Source organism: Cydia splendana, chromosome 2, assembly GCF_910591565.1.
Source record: "Cydia splendana chromosome 2, ilCydSple1.2, whole genome shotgun sequence".
NCBI classification, from domain to species: domain Eukaryota; kingdom Metazoa; phylum Arthropoda; class Insecta; order Lepidoptera; family Tortricidae; genus Cydia; species Cydia splendana.
The window spans coordinates 18,406,339-18,425,664 of record NC_085961.1 but is presented as its reverse complement, the minus strand read 5'-3'; positions in this window follow the sequence as shown (position 1 = coordinate 18,425,664).

The window sequence follows — 19,326 nt, the reverse complement described above, 5'->3', positions numbered from 1 at the left end:
ATGTTTTTGAATTATACATTTTATGTGTTTAAGTAATAAAAAAAGTTATCTCTGAGTTCCCATCAAGCATTACTTACAATGCTCATTTTTAGAAATAATTTTCATATTTTTAGTTTTGTGCTATATTAATTATAATTTTTCAAAGCGCATTTTAGACCTATGTTTGTGATTTTTTTCTATTGAGCAAAAGTCAGAAACTCAGGATTCGAATCGCTGAAGTCTCTAGAGAAAGGCCTCAAGATAGCTTATTACATTTTTGGCAACCGCATTGTGATCTAAAAAGCGCTACGACGCTTCAAAAACTCCGTTCTCTGAGGTAACTGCACCTTAAACAGACCTTAAAGAAAGATGCTCGTTAACGGTGTATGGATGGAAAGAAAGGAACCGGTTGTTTCAGTTAAAATGAAATTCATAAATCACGTAGACTGCAGACGGTGCCGCTTAGTTTATTTAATGCTAGGGGTCTTATGAAGATATTTATCTGTTATGAAAAACAATGCTTGGAAATAAGTTAAAAGTCTTAAATTACCAACAATTTAACAGAAAATCTTAAAATAGAAAATGTACAATATTTAATACGGAAGAAACATCAATAAAAGAATATTATCAAAATCTTTAATTACGAATAATCTAATAACATAAGATAAGTAAGTACATAAAATAGATAGTATTAGTAGATACATAAAATATATATCGAAATTGTTAAAAATATTTTTTTGAAACTATTTACGAGTTACTGCGCCGACTAGGTATATTTTTAGACGGGCATCATCTATCTCATTTAGGTTGTGTTGTGTTATTTTATTTGTCAAAACAAGCCCAAATTTACGTTCCTACATATTAAAGTGTCTCGGTCTATGTGTCTCTCGGTTACGTCTTCAGGCTTAGACCGCAGAACCAAATTAGATTAATTTTGATATGGAGATAATTTGAAAGGGGAAGGACATAGGATAGTTTTTATCAATCACAAAGTTGCGGGCAGGAGCTAGTTATTGATGGCGTACCTAATACATACATAAACGCTTTACTGGTCTGAATTAGCTTTGAATCGTTTGTATTTTTGACTCATGTATTTATAAAGAAAGGATAAAACATAATTTAACTAAATCAGGTCCGTAAAATGTATGATTAAGGGGGTTAATATTTAAAACTTCAGCTAAATTGGAGAACAGCAAGTGGTCAAAAACGTTTGGTTTGCAAATTTTGATTACAACTTATAATACATAGATAGCTTGGGTACTTTACATAAGTACAAGTTAATAAAAAATACGTATTTAAAAAATGCTACATATTTTTTTTGCTGTATTATTTATTTATTAAAACTAAATTAAATAAACAAAAACCAACATAATAAAACTTAATACTATACTTAACCTACCTACATGTAAAAAAATTGCCCTACATTAAACACCGACGACGCTGCTGTATGTGTCCCGATTACACTACCTTACGAAGGTCGAGGAGATCGTGAAGTATGTACGAGCCAAGTCCGGATTCATCCTGAGGGTCGTGAAGTTGGAATCTCGACACAGTGTGAATTTTAATTCTTTTGTGCTGAGCGTTCCGACTGAACATCTAGCGACCTTCACCAAGGAGGAGTTTTGGCCGAAGGGTGTCAAGTTCCGGCGGTTCCGCGGCCGGCTCCCTGACACTGCGGGGTTGCGAACTGCATCGCAGCCATAATTGTGTTTTTAGTTTTAAGATATATTTTGTAATAATATGTATGCTAGTTATAAGGTATTTATCTATGGGCCAATAGTTGCCTGAAAATAAATGTTTTCATTCATTCATTCATTCATTCATTAAAAATTGGTTTATACTATACCTACTTATAACTAACACAAACAAACTTGCTTTGCTGCTAACATCACATACACATAAAAATGGTAATTGGCGAATTACCTGTGACTCAGATATCTCGGATCAGAGACAAAAGCCGAGGCTTCTTTTATGAAGTAGGTAATGATTCACCTGATCGTTCCTTGCAAATTGAGATTGGCGTGTGTAACTTAGGCTTAATTTAATTTGGAGAAATATTAGCTTATTCAGTTCCAAATTTGACAGGGGATAGACAGAAAGCTGACCTGAAATAAGGATAAACATTTTTATGACACCTGAGTATTGCCTCCAAAAATATTATAAACGTTTGTTTTTACGAAATTTAACAATTCTTATATAAGTAAGTAATTCTGGAAATCTAATTTTTTATCCTATTTATCTTTAACTACGTTATAACGACAATAAATTGTACCTACCACCATCGACATCAATATAACATAAATACAGTCACGAGGATTGTTCTAAGCCAGCCTCAAGTGCTGGAAGGAAAACACATTTCAAAGCGTGTATTATCCATCCTTTACAAATATATGTATATTTAGGTAACGGAATACGTTAGAAATGTTTGTTCACAACGGACAAAGGTCTCAAGATTCAGTTATAACAGATAAACTAGGTTGAAAAATGACCTTTTCTTTTTAAATGTTTCTCTTTGGTTGTTTACGAGTCAGTTGAGTGTTATAGTGTTTCAAATATCATATATAATAAATAATTTGACGAAATGTATGACGGGAAAATAGTAGTTTGTCCAACAGGTACATTAAGGTTCTTAAAATTCAGGAGCCGAAGAAGAACATGTAGTGAGAGTTTTAACACCTGTAGGTACCTGTTTCATAAACTACTATTTTATACATAATGTTTTTTTTATACAAAACAGCAGCAAATACCTAAAATGATAAACAAAATCGAAGTGTAGGTACGGTAAGTAACACATTTTTGAGTGAGAGAGGCATATCTGTATTATAATTTACAATAATCTTTGCGATGGAGGCTTTGACGCGTCATAATTGTGTGCCAGTAATGAGGCAACGTGCAAGCCACTGGTACACAATAGGTAGCATGATTTATAGGTTGTCTGTTCTATTGTTGGCTTAATGAGATCGACCTGCCTACTCTCCCGACTGTAAAAAGTCACCTTGATACCTTGTAATAAGGGCCTTAACAAACCGATTAATCATTATGTTGCCTGTTAATAATAACGTGATATTGAAGATTTGAGTTTCTTTATTGTGTGTTGTTGCTTTTTACGTAGAATTTTAGTTGCTACATAATTGTCCAAACTTCAATAGAATTAATCTGAATATTACATATGTATACCTATTATAAGGATGCTTAATTTTTCCGAATTTTCGATTTTCATCTGAGTTCACTCGAATTATTGTTCTCACTGATAAAAAAATATTAAGTATATGATAAGTCTTATTTGTCATCACTATCATTGATATAAAATCCACTCTCACCAAAATAACTTTCGAGTCAGGTACGTTACGTCAGTGTACGATTACTTGAGTGACTCGATGTAAATATACAGGGTGTTTGGTACATCGTTTGCCAAATTAAAACGGCAGATAGGTTGAGTCATTTGCTATCTACTCATGCCTAGAAAAAAAAAATGCCCATGGTTTTTTTACTACTGCGCAAGTAAAAATTTGAAATTTACGAAAAACTGGAATAGAGCTGAAAAAAAAGTGCGCATAATTAAACATTTCTAGGCCTGGGAAGATAGCAAATGACTCAACCTATCTGCCGTTTTAATTTGGCAGACGATGTACCAAACACCCTGTATTTTCACCACAGTCGTTCACTCGGTGGCAAAGTTTGTTTAACCCTCGTGCCTTGAAATCCCCGCAACGCTCAAGATTCCACTTTTCGAACCACTGGCTACAATCGTGGTTCAACTTTGTAATCTTTCGTTTGCTCGGGTCTCGGGTATCAATATTAGCACGAGGGGTTAAGCAACAACTTTGCCCCCTTGTAAAACAAATACCTAACTATTTAAGTAATATGATAGAGTTTCACAGAAGGGGAGTTTTGTAGTAGACACCTGCTTTATTATAAAGGTACGTATTCAAAGCAAAACAATAAAAATATGTCTATTTGGTAATTTTGTGAAAAGTAAACTTATCTTGATAGAAAGCCTCTTAACAAGCAAAATTCACGCCCAAAAGCGTATCAAAGAAAATAAATTTTGGTTTAAGAAAAGAAAGTTTTCTTTTGCTCGTAAAATTATGACATGACAAAACAGAGGTGCTGAGAACACCTGCTTTGTAAACTGGAAAGTTGTTAAAGATTATAAGTCCTAGTCTCCTTGGAGGCACATTGTTGTAGAGGGTTTATCAAAGCGGTTCCGAGATATATGTGCTCAGGTCCCGCCCTTTAACTGTGCAATGAACTTTAAATCTCCTTTACACCTGGGCCCGCCCACAAAATAAAGTTGTTGCGGAATAAACGCGATTAAATCGCGTTTTATACAACATGCAATGCTACAAGGTAACTTTCTTTAGCGTGAATTATTGTTTAAGCCAGTACGAAAGTTAGTTACTCTTTTTATGTGATTTGTGAGTTCCTTTGTTCTTGAATGTTCTAGGTGCTGTCACTGTCAGCAACAGCAGCTGAATTTTTTGCCTTCGTATAAACAGTTAGTATGTGGTACGCAATACATTTTGCAACGGAAACTGATACGTGTTCTATTTTAGCCACTTAGGGGAGAGGAAGTCTATTAGCATTGCGGTCGGATAGTGTCGACACGGCGCAGGAGTCAGTTACGGACCGCTTCCTGAGCCCAACCCGCCGGAACCCTCGTCCGTAACACAAATCACTCTATCACTCTTCTTCGCTTCACCTACCTACAAAACTGTTACGGGAATAAGTAAAAGCCTTGATTTATTATGTAACTAGTTAAAGCTAACTTTGCTCTGAAAAGAAAAGAAACACAGCAATTAAACACTCGCTTTGTAAGAGATTATGCGCAATAATTTCTTTTTAAATACGGCAAGTTAAGTAGGTACTAGTTAACTAAGCTGCTAAGAGCAAACTTCCTCGAGCATTAAAATTTTCAGGGCAGAGTTCTTGGTTGGCCGGATGTTAAAGCCGCAAGTCAAACAACCGATAAAATGAAACGAGAAAGCGATGTCCCGAACCAGCGGAACTCGTGGAGATTGCGTTTATAGTAGCAACTCGAGCTGAATAAGGCGCTATAGTTAGGATCTACTAACTTGCCGTTTACGGATCGGGTGCCCCTACAAGAAGTCGAAGTTTGGCGTGACGTGAATCAATAATTTAGTTTATTTGAGCTGAACTAAGTACGATAGTTATTAGTTAGTAGCTGATTGATGACTTAGAAATTCCATTTATAAATTGTTCCACATCGTGAATAATTTAATATCTGATGGGCTAGTTTAGAATCAGGACTAGGTATCACATGTATCGATTTCCTTAGATATTTCGTTATTTAGAATAAATAAGAGTTTCATAAAATATCTACATAGGTATAGTTAGGACGCTTTTATTAAGCGGCTGTTTTATAAGTAATTATAAATAAAATACTCATGGTTACAATGTAACATACGAGGGTAAGTCCCTTAACGATCACCTGAGCACTGCAGTGTCTCATAAATAATACGAGTAGGTAGGGCTAGCACGCTTGCTTACAAATTGTAACAATTGAAAGAAACACAAGTGTAGGCTCGTACCTATAGGCAAGTATTGTAGTAAGTCTTATACTATGTAATTAATGGAAAACTGTGACATAAGTATACAGTTATTAGCGATCCGCCCCGGATTCGCGCGGGTTACAAAAAACCTTAACAAATTATACACCTTAACCTTCCTAAAGAAATCTCTATTAATAGGTGAAAACCGCATGAAAATCCATTCAGTACCTACTTAATACAGTTTATCGCGAACATACAGACAGATAAATGAGGCGCGGGACTTTGTTTTATAAGGTGTAGTGAATGATTGGGAATTATTTTATAACTATTCTCCCCAGACATATGCATGCTAGCATCATCGTACACAATGTTCTCTGATTAATCTCATATAGTATGCCAAGCCTATGTAAGCTATGCTGTAGGTATCTGCTACGTGTTTGTGAGAAACAAGGGAATTCATACAACCCAGTTAATTACACTCGTGTTCTTTGGTGCGATGTCGCGGGTCGGTATTATCTCGCGAAGTGACAGGAGCATTACTGAAGTAGGTACCTACTCGTACAGGTGTAATTGGGTACTTAGATTTACACATCTTTGTTAATTGCAGATAAGGTGGCACAGGAGCGAGGCTTGCGGTTAACGGTTTGTGACGTGAATATGTAGAAAACATTTCGGTGTGAATCATGTTGGACGGTGAAATTATAGTATTTAAACTCGTACGTGTGAAATTTCATTGAATGTGTGGGATTCACTTCTTTATTTAGTATTCAAGCATTACATATTTGAGTCAGTGACTGTTTATAAACTAGCTATTCGCTTGGGATATTATTTTATAGCCCAAGAGCAGCATTCAAACTGTACAAATTTTAAAGTTTGAATACTGTTTGTCAAGTGTCCGTTGACCCTAGAGTTTATATATATATATATAGTAGAGTTAATTTTAACATACATAGATATATATATATATATATATATATATATATCTATAATATAACTCTATATAACTCTACTATATATATATATTAATATATATATATATATGTGTATATAGCAACAAGGTAATAATATACTTGTTTTAATATAATTGTGTCGCTAATCCTAGATCAGTAAAGCAACGGATACCGGATTCTGGTCCCATCGGTCCGCAGTAATAAGGTTTCACCGACGTTCGATTAAGCCACTAAATCAGCAGGCCTATTCTGTCGACTCAGCTGTGCGATATGGACTGGGATTTTCACGGCTATCTTCATTTTTGATGATTGCAATAAACTATGTTAACATCAGACGTACATTCCTTGTAATTTATTCTGTTTACAGGGCGTCCTCAAACACGTCGGAATCTAATGCAATTTTGTTGGCTCACAAGTCGTTTTTGCCAAGCGCTTGGCTTGAAACAGAGACGAGGAATCTTTTCCCGGGAATAGACGAGTCGAACGCCTTGGCCTGGCCAATATTATATTTGCGCTCTCTCATTATGCATGTCTTACATGCACCTTAGGTATCAGTTGCACTGGTTTGCCCGAGCGTTTGACTAATCTTAGCCCGCTAAACAATCCTAATACATGGACAGAGGAGTGCTGCAGACGCCACGATTCGTGATGCCTATTTATCACAGAATATCCCTCCCAGTGTCGTCTCGCGTAGATATAGGTTGACTTCTGATTTCACGTGTCCCTGACTCCTATCTGTGCCGTCGGAAATTGCTAAGAAAAGCCTGCTTTCGTATTTATTTGTATTCCCCGGAGCAGAGCTGCCATGCGGACTTAGTGGTCGCTATTCTGTAAATAAATTGTTTATTAGCGAGTTTTCAACTAACCAATCGTTATTAATTCATCTTGTTTCAAACATGCAACATTGGATACCTATTCAATGTCATTTTTACAGTGCACTTGATTTGAAACCTCAAAATACTAAAGGCTCATACGTAGGTACCTACTCCCTGTATACGCGAAGGCCACCGCAGCCAATGAGAGCTCATACAGGCCTATTCGGATTTCGAGATAATCACAAGATCTTGAGACGATTTAGAGATCAGCTAGATCTACATTAGATATCGACTAGATGTGACTTGGATATCTAAGTCATAACTTGTCGAAATCGTTCAAGAGGACCTCCAGAATCGCGGAAACGTCAAATTTGACATATCTATCTTACAAATATCTTTAAATTATCCGTATCGTAACTTGTTGAAGTCTAGTAGAAATCTAATTCATTTTCCGAATCGAGCCGATAGTCCTAAACGGTCAGCTTAAAAATAATTCAACTATACGGTCGATGATAAAAGCTTGTGTTAAAAATGAAATTTACCTAAATGTCTAGATGCTTTTAATATCAATGCATGGCTGCGAAGAGAATTAGGGGTCATGTTTAGGGATCAGTATGCTATGGAACAGCTAAAATTCTACAGGTTCTAACCCACTTTATATGACTTCGACGCAAACAGTCGGGTAATAAGTGCTACGGGTAGGCGGAGAGGAAATTAAACAAAGAGTTAAGAAAAGTAACTAATTTTATTCTCCGCCGCAAGCACACGATTACGTCGTAGGGTAGGGTACGTTCTAGGCCGGTACTGATTTTGCTCCGAGGACAGTTCCACCACGCAAGTACTCCCCTGAAGCTGCCGGAGCCACTGCGGGTTAGGAGACGGACGAGCTGAGGGACGTCAGCTGGGGCCGCTCAGGAACTGCCGGCTGGTCTTCACGGCTACGGTCTTAGCCGTAACTAGGCTCCCTGGAATTTATTTCCATTGTGTAAAGGAAAGTTCTTAATATGTCTCCGCTGACTGTACCCGGCACGGCAAGAAGCAAAGCAGGAAGCAGTACTGCGTGATGATGATGGTGAAAGTTTGGTGATGTGCGGAATGGTACAGTCAGACGGAGTTTACACTTTGCACTGATGTTATGTTTAAAAGAACAAGTTATAAAACAAAACTGAATATAGGATCTAACGGTCAAATTTTGAATTTAAAAAATTACTGGAAATTAAATTATCTCATAGACTTTAAATAAACACAATTTAGCAATTAAAACGAGATGAAATAAGAGTGGAATGATTGCAAGAGTACCTAAATTAAGTGGCAAGCAAAATCACACAAAGAAATAGCATAGCGAAATAGCCGTTAGAAATAACATTCAAATCTACCTGCTTAGAATAAGCGTAAGAAATGTTCAACACTTACCCAAAGGGGATTTTAAACACTAAAGAATAATTCCATTTGCACTAAATGAGTGCAGGAACGGAATGAATAAATACAATCGAACAAATTAATTCTCGCCGGGCACGACAGACGTCGCTGCGCGAGGGCAAGCGAGCGTGCGCCGGCGACGAAAGCTAGATCTGTCCTAACTCTGATCGACTCGCGCGCGGGCCCGCGCGGAGAGAGGGTCCGCGGGACGGGGACGCCGCTAGCCGGTTTACTTCGAACAAAAGAGTGTTGCACGAAGTACAGTGAGTCGCAATAAGAAAGAACAGTTTTGTAAACATAATATTAAAGTGTTATAAGTTATTTATCAATCTAATTTAATTTTATAAATGTAACCTAGGTTACGTAACGTATCTACGTTACATAAGCTTAAAAAGAGAGAGCGAAACCTAAAAAAATAAGAATGAATTAGTTATTACATCAAACAACGAGATAGATTTATTTCTTATTTCGCGGTATTACAGTTGAGACTTTATGCTTATTATTCTCGTCAAATAAATAATAGGAGATCAGAATATAAAGAATCAATTACATCATGGAAATGAAAACGAAGGATTCTTCGAGTTGCAAACGACTGCTTCATTATACAGAGTTATAAAACCGAGCGCGGCAAGGACCCTTGACTCAGATACCTACTGAAATTAACGGCGTTCGTTTGCAGCACATATTTATTTTTATTTACGTCTGTGATTACTATGATAAAATTAATGATTCTTGAGAAAAAAAAATTCTGTGACACATATTATATTGAATAACAGTGAATTACTTGACATACATAGTTATTATTGGGTTCAGTTTCTTATTGATCTTATTTCTACTTTTATTTCTTCCATCCAATGTATACAGTTAGCACGGCGATCCTTTTTAGGTAAACATTTTATGTCATAACAATTAACTAGAATAATAACAAATTATTATTTAAATTCAAGAAAATGATAAATAAAAATGCCCGATGGAATACAACTATTTAACTTAAAATTACTAACTTTTTAACTGCATTACACGTAACGTAATATGTGGGTAACTCCATCGACATTAAAGCATGTAAAAATTTGCCTCTTCTACTTTATTCAATGTGTTTTTATTTATGTCAATCGAATGTATTTACGTATCAACATAGAGTAATAATATAAGTAAAGAGTGGTAACTACGAAATAACTCGCGTTTTGGTAAGAAAACTGATGTATGGAGTTACCACTCTTTCTTTACTTATGTTATTCTGTGGTATTAAATACAGTGCGCTTAGCGGCGACATCATTTAATAAGACCTATTTAATTATAAGTCTAGTCGAGAAGTTCAAAATGGTGAAATATAGAGATAATGCTCCTGAAAATATAATGATATCTATAAAAATGTATTCGAAGCATTCATTAGCAGTTACCTATTAAATTGCATAAGTAGTGCAAAATTAAAAAAGAAATAAAGGTAAGTATTTATAAATTATTACGACTATTATAATGTTATTATTAAGGGTACTTATTTAGTTTTAATTTATATTGAGGATAATATCTCACAATCTATTACCTAATAATTACAGAGTAAAATAAAAGATTACTAAATTAGAGGAAATTTCCAATATAAAGTTTAACACTAGAAACTCTAACATTATTAAGTATTTATAATTTTAATACAACACCGAAATTAGCCCTTGTCGCGTAATTGTCGGGATGCGCGTGCGCTATTTTTTGCCCTTTTATTATACGATCAAAATAAACTAGATTAAACATTACTATTATGGTTCCTATTCTTCTTCTTCTTCTTCGTCACACTCTTGACAGAGTGGTCGTGGCCATTATGTAGACTTTTGAGCGACTCGTTTAACGATGGTTCCCATTACTGGGTCATTTTATGTTCATGTGTAAAATTTATTAGAATTAAACAAAATTGTTGTGTGGAACCCGACGAACTAATTTGCATCGGGGCTCGTGGACTAAGACTTAAGAGGTTGGTACAAATTATGCCCGTGTCCATTAGTTTGTCTACCTCGCCTAGGACAAAGGGTTTTGAGCGATAATAGTTAAGTAGTAAAAACATAAACCAGGTCGAGCCATTTTTGTCCGCGGCCTAGGGCTAGGGCTCTATTATTCAGCGGGTGAAGGGCGCTCTAGACAGACCGCCGTCGCACTCCAGTGCTCTCACTTGTGGCAATTGAAACTTGCCACGGAAATAACTACGATAGAATATCAAATTATTCCTTGCTACACAACAAATTATGGGTCAAATTCAGTTAACGAACATTATTGACTAATTTTCATGGACATTTCAAATACTGATTTGATGCAATAAAATATGCTGTGATAATTAGTAGGAAAATATAATAAACCAAAATTGTTTTATTATACACACACATCCATAAAACCCATAAACCCATCCATAAAACGTTGAAAGATATATCAATTAGGAAATTCGGTCGGAGCAAGGATTTTTTCTCTCCATGGAAATTGAATTTTGCTGGCACGGGAATTCGTTTCTTTAGAATAATTTATATTTAAACTATGATTTGATTATTCAAATGTTTTTTCTTCCTCGCGTTATCCCGGCATTTTGCCACGGCTCATGTCATGGGGCCTGGGGTCCGCTTGACAACTAATCCCATGATTTGACGTAGCCACTAGTTTTTACGAAAGCGACTGCCATCTGACCTTCCAACCCAGAGGGAAAACTAGGCCTTATTGGAATTAGTCCGGTTTCCTCACGATGTTTTCCTTCACCGAAAAGCGACTGGTTAATATCAAATGATATTTCGTACATAAGTTCAGAAAAACTCATTGGTACGAGCCGGGGTTTGAACCCGCGACCTCCGGATTGAAAGTCGCACGCTGTTACCGCTAGGCCACCAGCGCTTTTTTGAGCGCTTTGAATATTCAAATATAATAGTTATAAAAAAACTTGTCAAAAACACTGCTTATTTCACCAAAATGAATTATTCCATCTTACTCCAACGCACGTTACCTACATAATATTTTAGCGTCTCGATATCATCATGATAGCTTTAAGCTTTCCGAATTATTTAAGTAAACAAATGCGATGTTCTAAGTTGTTCTTGGTTGTATATCACGATACGACTCAGCTTTACGACTCGCAGGTTCAAGCAAATCTTACGATGCAATGCATATAATTCTAGATTCTTTTACCTTTTTCGCAGTAACTTTGTGCATCTTGTATCGAGAACTGCTAAATATAACTCATAAAATTAACTTCATGGGGCAGTATAATACTTGAATGTTGTATGAATTGTTAAGTTATGAAAAATAAACCTGCCTATGACAAAATGATAACTTTGCCTTTTTAATGTAATTCTGCCCACACCGCGTTACACATATGTGTGATATGGCAATTATTAGCGGCATCTCAAATGAAAATGAATTCTAACATGTATACCTTAAGTTTTTTTAACGGACTTTCAAATCTCAAAAGGAGGAGGTTATCAATTCGGTTGTATGTATGTTTTTTATCAGAAAATATAATTTTCCTACTCGTTTGTCTTTGAAATACCACCCTCAATATATGGTTTAGAAGGGCAGTATGGTTCAAATATAGTTTTATATCACTGAAGTACTAAGAGTAAAGAGATTAACTCGTATCTAACCTGAATCCCCCGTGGGCATGCTGTGAGCTTTTTATATTATTTCGCTTCAAAATATTACCAATGTTTGCTTGCTCCAAAATATTACCAAAATTAATATTTAGTATTTTGTTTTCTTAATGACGTTAAGTAAAATAAAACAAAATACTAACGTCATTAAGACCATAAAGATCGGACGCCTGCGATGGGCAGGGCACGTGATACGAATGGACGAGGCCAGAGTACCCAAGCGCCTTCTAGAAGGCCGACCGGAGGGCCGCAGAGGTAAAGGCAAGCCCAAGCTCAGATGGTTGGACGGCGAATATCAGGACATCAGGACCTTAGGAGTGAAAAGTTGGTGAAGGAAGGTCACAAACAGATCGCACTGAAAAGACTTGCTTGACCAGGCTAAGGCCCACCCGCGGCTGTAATGCCTCAGATGATGATGATATTTTGTTTTCCTAATTCAACAAATCCAGGTGAAATGCAATTATATAGATGCGACGCAAAAGCCACCTTATCTTTTCCATAGGTACATTAACCAATTATGTTCTATTGGCGTTTTCTATTAAACGATTAACGATTGTTACTTAGCTAGGCGCTAAGGTAGTTGGGTATTGTAACATCAGTGTTACAGGGTTAGGATAGGTTTCTTAAAAGAGCTAGTATTTTAATGCGGATCTCTAAAAATATATTCACACGTCGCAAGTTCTTTGAAATCGACCTAATATAAACACAAAATCATAGGTTTGGTTTCATGTGGCCTTTTTTTCGGCGCGCCGCTCTTAGGATATTTGATTCTTATCATAAGTACGTTAGCTAAAACAAAGAGTTCTGTTGCAAATGCGTATTAAAAGGGCATAGGTTAGTTATAATAAGGTGACACATACGTCGTCTAGTTAAAAACTTTTACTAATCGAACTCATAAATGACGTATGTTAATGCAAATTGTATGTACATAACGTCTTTATGTTACGTGCATTATTTCGTGTGAACATTATTGTTTTAAAAGATAGACCTCCAGGAGGGCAGTCGGGATTTGAAGCTCGAAAGGACTGGCTGAATACGCGTCGTGACATTTAGCCAGAAATCAATTAATTTGTGTGTTCAGTAATTAAATATTTGTAAGATAAAATCTGCATATGTAGATTAGGTTTAGCTTTGAAAGTGTAGTTCTAGTAAAAGTGGTTTATAATGACAATAAACTCTGTGTAAAGATTCAAAGTGTTAAAACTCTATTTCTTTTATAAAGTGTATTAATTGTCTAATAGAGTCAGTGAAGTCAGGAAGTGTTTATATTTATCTATAATTTAGTTATTAAGAGTAATTTAATCCTTTTATCCCCTTAGGTCGTCACGTCGGGTGCTCGTTGTATTTTTTAGCTGAGTTCAGCGTGTTTCAAAGGGTTAGGGAAGTCGTCATGCAGTGGACGATTTGTACGTAGGACATAATAGATCTCTTCTGCAATGTTCCTGAGCTGAGCGAGCGAGCGAACGAGAAGAAGATTATAGGGAGCCCTTCTGGCTAAATTCGTATCTCTTTATTTAGATCGTATTTATTACATTTGGTATGAAAGCGAATAAAACACCCATAAAATCACTTTTATCTTGATCTGCTTGCATGAATTGAATGTTGGCATTGCAGTGAAGTTGTTTTGAAGGAAGAGCTTAATTTAACACCATATACCATACAATACAATCCATAATTTGGCTCTTTCCGACAGAATGACGAAATTGTAGTGTCACGCATTTGATTGCTTCTTTGATCCTATTATTTGTGATGAGATAGTGAACTACAATAAAAAACTATTTAACACACCATGTATTTTGTGCTTCACACACACAGAAAACATGTACACACACTCGAAACACACCACACTACACTTACACATACACAGCTGACACACCACACGTTTAGTCTATTTGCATACACACATTTAGGTACACTCGGAATAAGGTCGGTGGCTGAGAGTAGCTCCTGCCGGCTGGACGCCGAAACTGGCTTTGGCCTGAAGTATCTAACGTGTCGGTGCTTCAGAAGTCCGAAGCCTCTACACCACATACTAGGTACACAACCAAGGCCTGAGTTGTTTATATTTTCTGTAACATATCGCTCTGTGGGTTCTGGGATGTAATCACTCGATTATACGGACCTTCGGCATCTGCGTCGATTAGTGGAAGTAGAGTGACAATGCAGGCCAATTTAAGGGATCCGCAGTACAGTGAATGTTATAGAGTATAAATGATATTCAGAGCACCTTGTACAGATCAACACACTCACTAGCTTCGTCACAAGTACGCGAGCTGCATGTCGAGTTAGGGAAGCGTAAATACCGCAGCGCGTAGATTGCTTAGCGTAGTTTAAAATTGCATTGTGCGTAAATATATTTTAAGAACGTCAGGAAAGCGAAGAATGAAGAAGTATGAGTAGGTGTGATGGCGGATGGAGGCAGGGGTGTAGGATGGCAGGGAGCCCCTGGACATTCAAAAACAAAGTAATAACTTAGGTTCCCCTTTCAAGACCTATGGTCTGTTTCACAAGGTCCCTTTGAGGTCGGGCTTTTATTTCAGATCGTTGTCGCTTTGCTGTGTGACGAGCTTATATTTAAGTTAGAAGTATGTTACTAGTTATTAAATTACAACATTGTAAACCTACATGTAAAGTCAGGTAATTAAGTCAACTACCTAATTAATTTTATTCCTTAGCCATGCTGTTTTTGGTGAGTTGCATGTTCATTTATGTAGTTAGATTTTATTATTATTATTTTTTTTTGAGCTTATGGGATTCAATTTTTACGTTTACTTCGTTTTATTTATTTACGTACAAATTTATTGAAATACGGATGATCTTTCAATTACGGACGGTTAATACTGACAGTTTATTTTGCGTCAGTATTTTTTTATGTGAATATTTATTTCTCCTCTTAAGTTAGGTAATTTATAATATGAATATAAAAGTAAAATATAAAAACATTTACAAAACAATATAAAATACATATAAACACATTATAAAAAACCTAACCTAGATTGCCGCCGGCAGCGGGGCTTGGCCCAAGCTGCCGGTGGTCAGGGCCGCAGAGTGAGGAACCGACGTACTATACGCGCCGTGTCCAAAATTACCGCCTTCTGCATCTGACCCTTGATCCAACCACCCAGCGAGAGTCTCTCTAGGTGTTGGTCGAGACTCTTCGCTATTAGACCGTTCACTGAAACGACTATCGGGACAATGATCGTCGAATCAACATCCCACATGGCGGTTATCTCGTGAGCCAAGTCTAGGTACTTACTGAGGTGAACATATCAAAAGTCCCCGGCCGTAGCCCTTGAGCGGGGGGGAGAGAGGGGGCTTTGAAGGTCCCATTTTCCGGTTTTTCGATTATATCTCGGAAACTATGCATCTCAGCGACATGGCCACTTATACAAAATGAACGTTAATTTAATTTGTTACAAGTTTATTCAGTCAATTTTTTCGATATGTTGAATAGTTTTTGAGATATCCGCTCTTGAAAGTTTATTTAGGGCTCTCAATTTTATCTTGATATATCTATATCAGTGAAGGTGCTAGGCCGTGTTTGGTATCGTTTTCGTATAAATCTGGGGTACTGAATCCATTTAAAGTATCACATTGACACCATTCCACAAAATAAAAAAAAATCTTTTTAGGGTTCCGTACCTCAAAAGGAAAAAACGGAACCCTTATAGGATCACTCGTGCGTCTGTATGTATGTCCGTCTGAATACACAAAATAGTTCTTTACCTATAGATGACAGGAAAACCTATTAGAAATGTGCAGTCAAGCGCGAGTCGGACTTAATGTACGGAACCCTTAATACGCGAGTCCGACTCGCACTTGGCCGGTTTTTTTGAAACTCTTCTTGACGCTTAACCGCTGAACCGATTTCGTTGAAATTTGGTATAGAAATATTTTGCGTCCCGGAACAGGACATAGGCACAGTACAAGAACAGTAGTGAATCTTCATAGAAATGAGCCGCTGCCGGCTTGAATGTGTGCGTGCGCGCCGGGCGCCCTGTACGCACGCGCTGCCACGCACACATTAGCATAATATACGGGGGAATACGGTGGCGGCAGTGTGGGCTGTACCGCGACTGTGATCGCGCGCATTCGAGTACGCTGCCCGCCCGCTCGCATTTGTCTGCTCTGACAGTAGGCCTTAATTTTTTTGATCATGACTTCGAACAGAGACAATAGTATAAGTAAGGTACGAGATTCAAAAGCTTGATTATATCACTATTGTATACAATACTTTTTCTACGAATCAACAAAAATAATACTTTAAACTAGTAGAATCATACAAACGAACCAAACCAAAAGTATACAGTTAATTGTAAGATACGCGAGCAACCGCGATACCTTCATACTGGTACGCGCCTCGGCCGCCGCGCCCGGCGCGTTGGTCAACGACACCTTCTCGTAACTCATGAGGCCCTGGTACTTGCTCCGCGCTAAATTAAATTTTTAGACAGTTGTTTTCTCGATCTTGGCCACCGTAGCCTATGGAGACTAATAAGCAACACTAAGTGGTTTTCGTAGTCTATGGATGTTGCTATATTAAGGGTGTCACATGCGCGTTTCTGACTTATGAACCAATTGTTTCTATACAAACTAAAATTAATAATTAATTTGAGCTATGGTTTTATTTCGTCCTCTTGACCGCGGCGAGCTGTGATTGGTCAATTTCATTATAGTTGACTAAACTGTATCGAAATGAATATTATAGTTGAGTTGGGAGCTCATACATTAAAAATACCCATTTGCAGTTTGGTATAGGAAATGTTAATTCAAAAATTACAGTCGACGAGTAGAAAAAAAAAATAGTGTCTCAATAACGACTCCTCAAACCCGGACTTGTCATTCTTCATAATACCTACTTGCCCATGCTTCCCTAAAACCTTTTTACTAAAGTTATACGTAAGGATGAGAATTTACTTTACTTTAACCGCTAACAATAAAGCGTTCCGAACATGCAGAAACCGGAGGATTTTTTTTCTGTATTGAATTTATATTTTTTTTAATAGATGCCATTTCCTAATGTAAATATTTAAAAAGCGTTTTATTTATACTTAATTTATGAATTGATAGAACATTTCATTATATTATAATAAATAGAAACGTAGTGCTACTCATAATACGCAAATAATATTTAACTAAAAATAAAAGTGACAACCCTAAGCGCCAACGCAAGAGTAGGCAAATAACTTGCCGAGCGGCGTTAGATTCACTACTGTTCTTAGTGTACTGTGACATAGGATAGATCTTATAACCAAAATCATCTTTTGAAGGTGTGAAAAGTGGCGTGGAAATTTGTACGGGAAATCAATAACCGCTGAACCGATTTATATGAAATTTGGGATGGTCTACATCTTTGATTTAGTTAAAAATGATGAAAAAACATGACTTCAAACCTAAACTTAAACAGTATTAACTTCAAGAAGTCAATTCTGAATTCCCCCCTACACCTCATTTCACACCTTTAAAGGATGATTTTTGAGATAACTTATTATATCCTGTCTCGGGACTCAAAATATATGTGTACCAAATTTAAATTAAAACTGTTCAGCAGTTTAAGCGTGAAGAGGAGTTTAAAAGAAAGTATTTTAATAAGTTTATATGTTTTTACTTCGGAATGGTGTCAATGTGATACCTTAACTAAATTTGGTACTGCTAATTTATACGAAAACGATACCAAACATGGCCTCGTAGCTTTACTGTTGTAGAAGTCAAAATAAAATTGAGTGCCCTAAATTCTTATTACTTGGCCAAACTTGTGTAGAAGGAAAAGGTAAAATAAAAGTCTTCGGCAGGAATATAAGACACAAATATATATTTTTTTTGCGTTACTATTTCATTCATCAAATATAAACATACCTTGATTATACTATTCTAGTGAGATCCTCATAGATAAACAAAAACATTTACTTAAAATATTACAAGGTCGAAATGTCACGGAACTTGTGAGAGTAATATGTGAAAAATATAAACTTTTATGACAAAAAAAATCTGGACACAATTTAAGAATCACCCAATTGCGTCGAGGAATCATCTGTATTTTTGCTTGTTTCATTACCTCCTCGCTTCTTTTTTGTCCTTTGTATTCTGTAGCAATTTGTTAGATCTGAAAATAAAGATAACTTGCGTCGTCACGGATGTCGATTTATAGGTTTTAGGGAGTGCAGAATTCGAAAACGATGATCATTTGATCGATGATGATTCGATGATTATTTTGTCATAGAAGTGGAATCCAAAATAGTCATCATTTTCGAAATCTGCGCCCCCTAAAACCTATAAAACGACATCCATGACGACTTTTATGACATAGTGCATGGCCGCCATCTTGGAATCCAAAATAGTCATCATTTTCGAAATCTGCGCCCCCTAAAACCTATAAAACGATATCCATGACGACTTTTATGACATAGTGCATTGCTGCCATTTTTAAATTGAAAATGTTATCATTTTCGAAATCTGCGCCCCCCAAAACTTATAAAACGACACCCATGACGACTTTTATGACATAGTGCATGGCCGCCATTTTGGATTCCAAAATGGTCATCATTTTCGAAATCTGCGCCCCCTAAAACCTATAAAACGACACCCATGACGACTTTAATGACATAGTGCATGGCCGCCATTTTGGAATCCAAAATGGTTATCATTTTCTAAATCTGCGCCCCCAAAACCTATAAAACGACACCCATGACGACTTTTATGACATAGTGCATGGTCGCCATTTTGGATTTCAAAATGGTCATCATTTTCTAAATCGGGGCCCCCTAAAACCTATAAAACGACATCCATGACGACTTTTATGACATAGTGCATGGCCGCCATCTTGGAATCCAAAATGGTTATCATTTTCGAAATCTGCGCCCCCTAAAACCTATAAAACGACACCCATGACGACTTTTATGGCATAGTGCATGGCCGCCATTTTGGATTCCAAAATGGTCATCATTTTCAAAATTGAGGCCCCCTAAAACGTATATAACGACATCCATGACGACTTTTATGACACAGTGCATGGCCGCCATTTCGGATTCCAAAATGG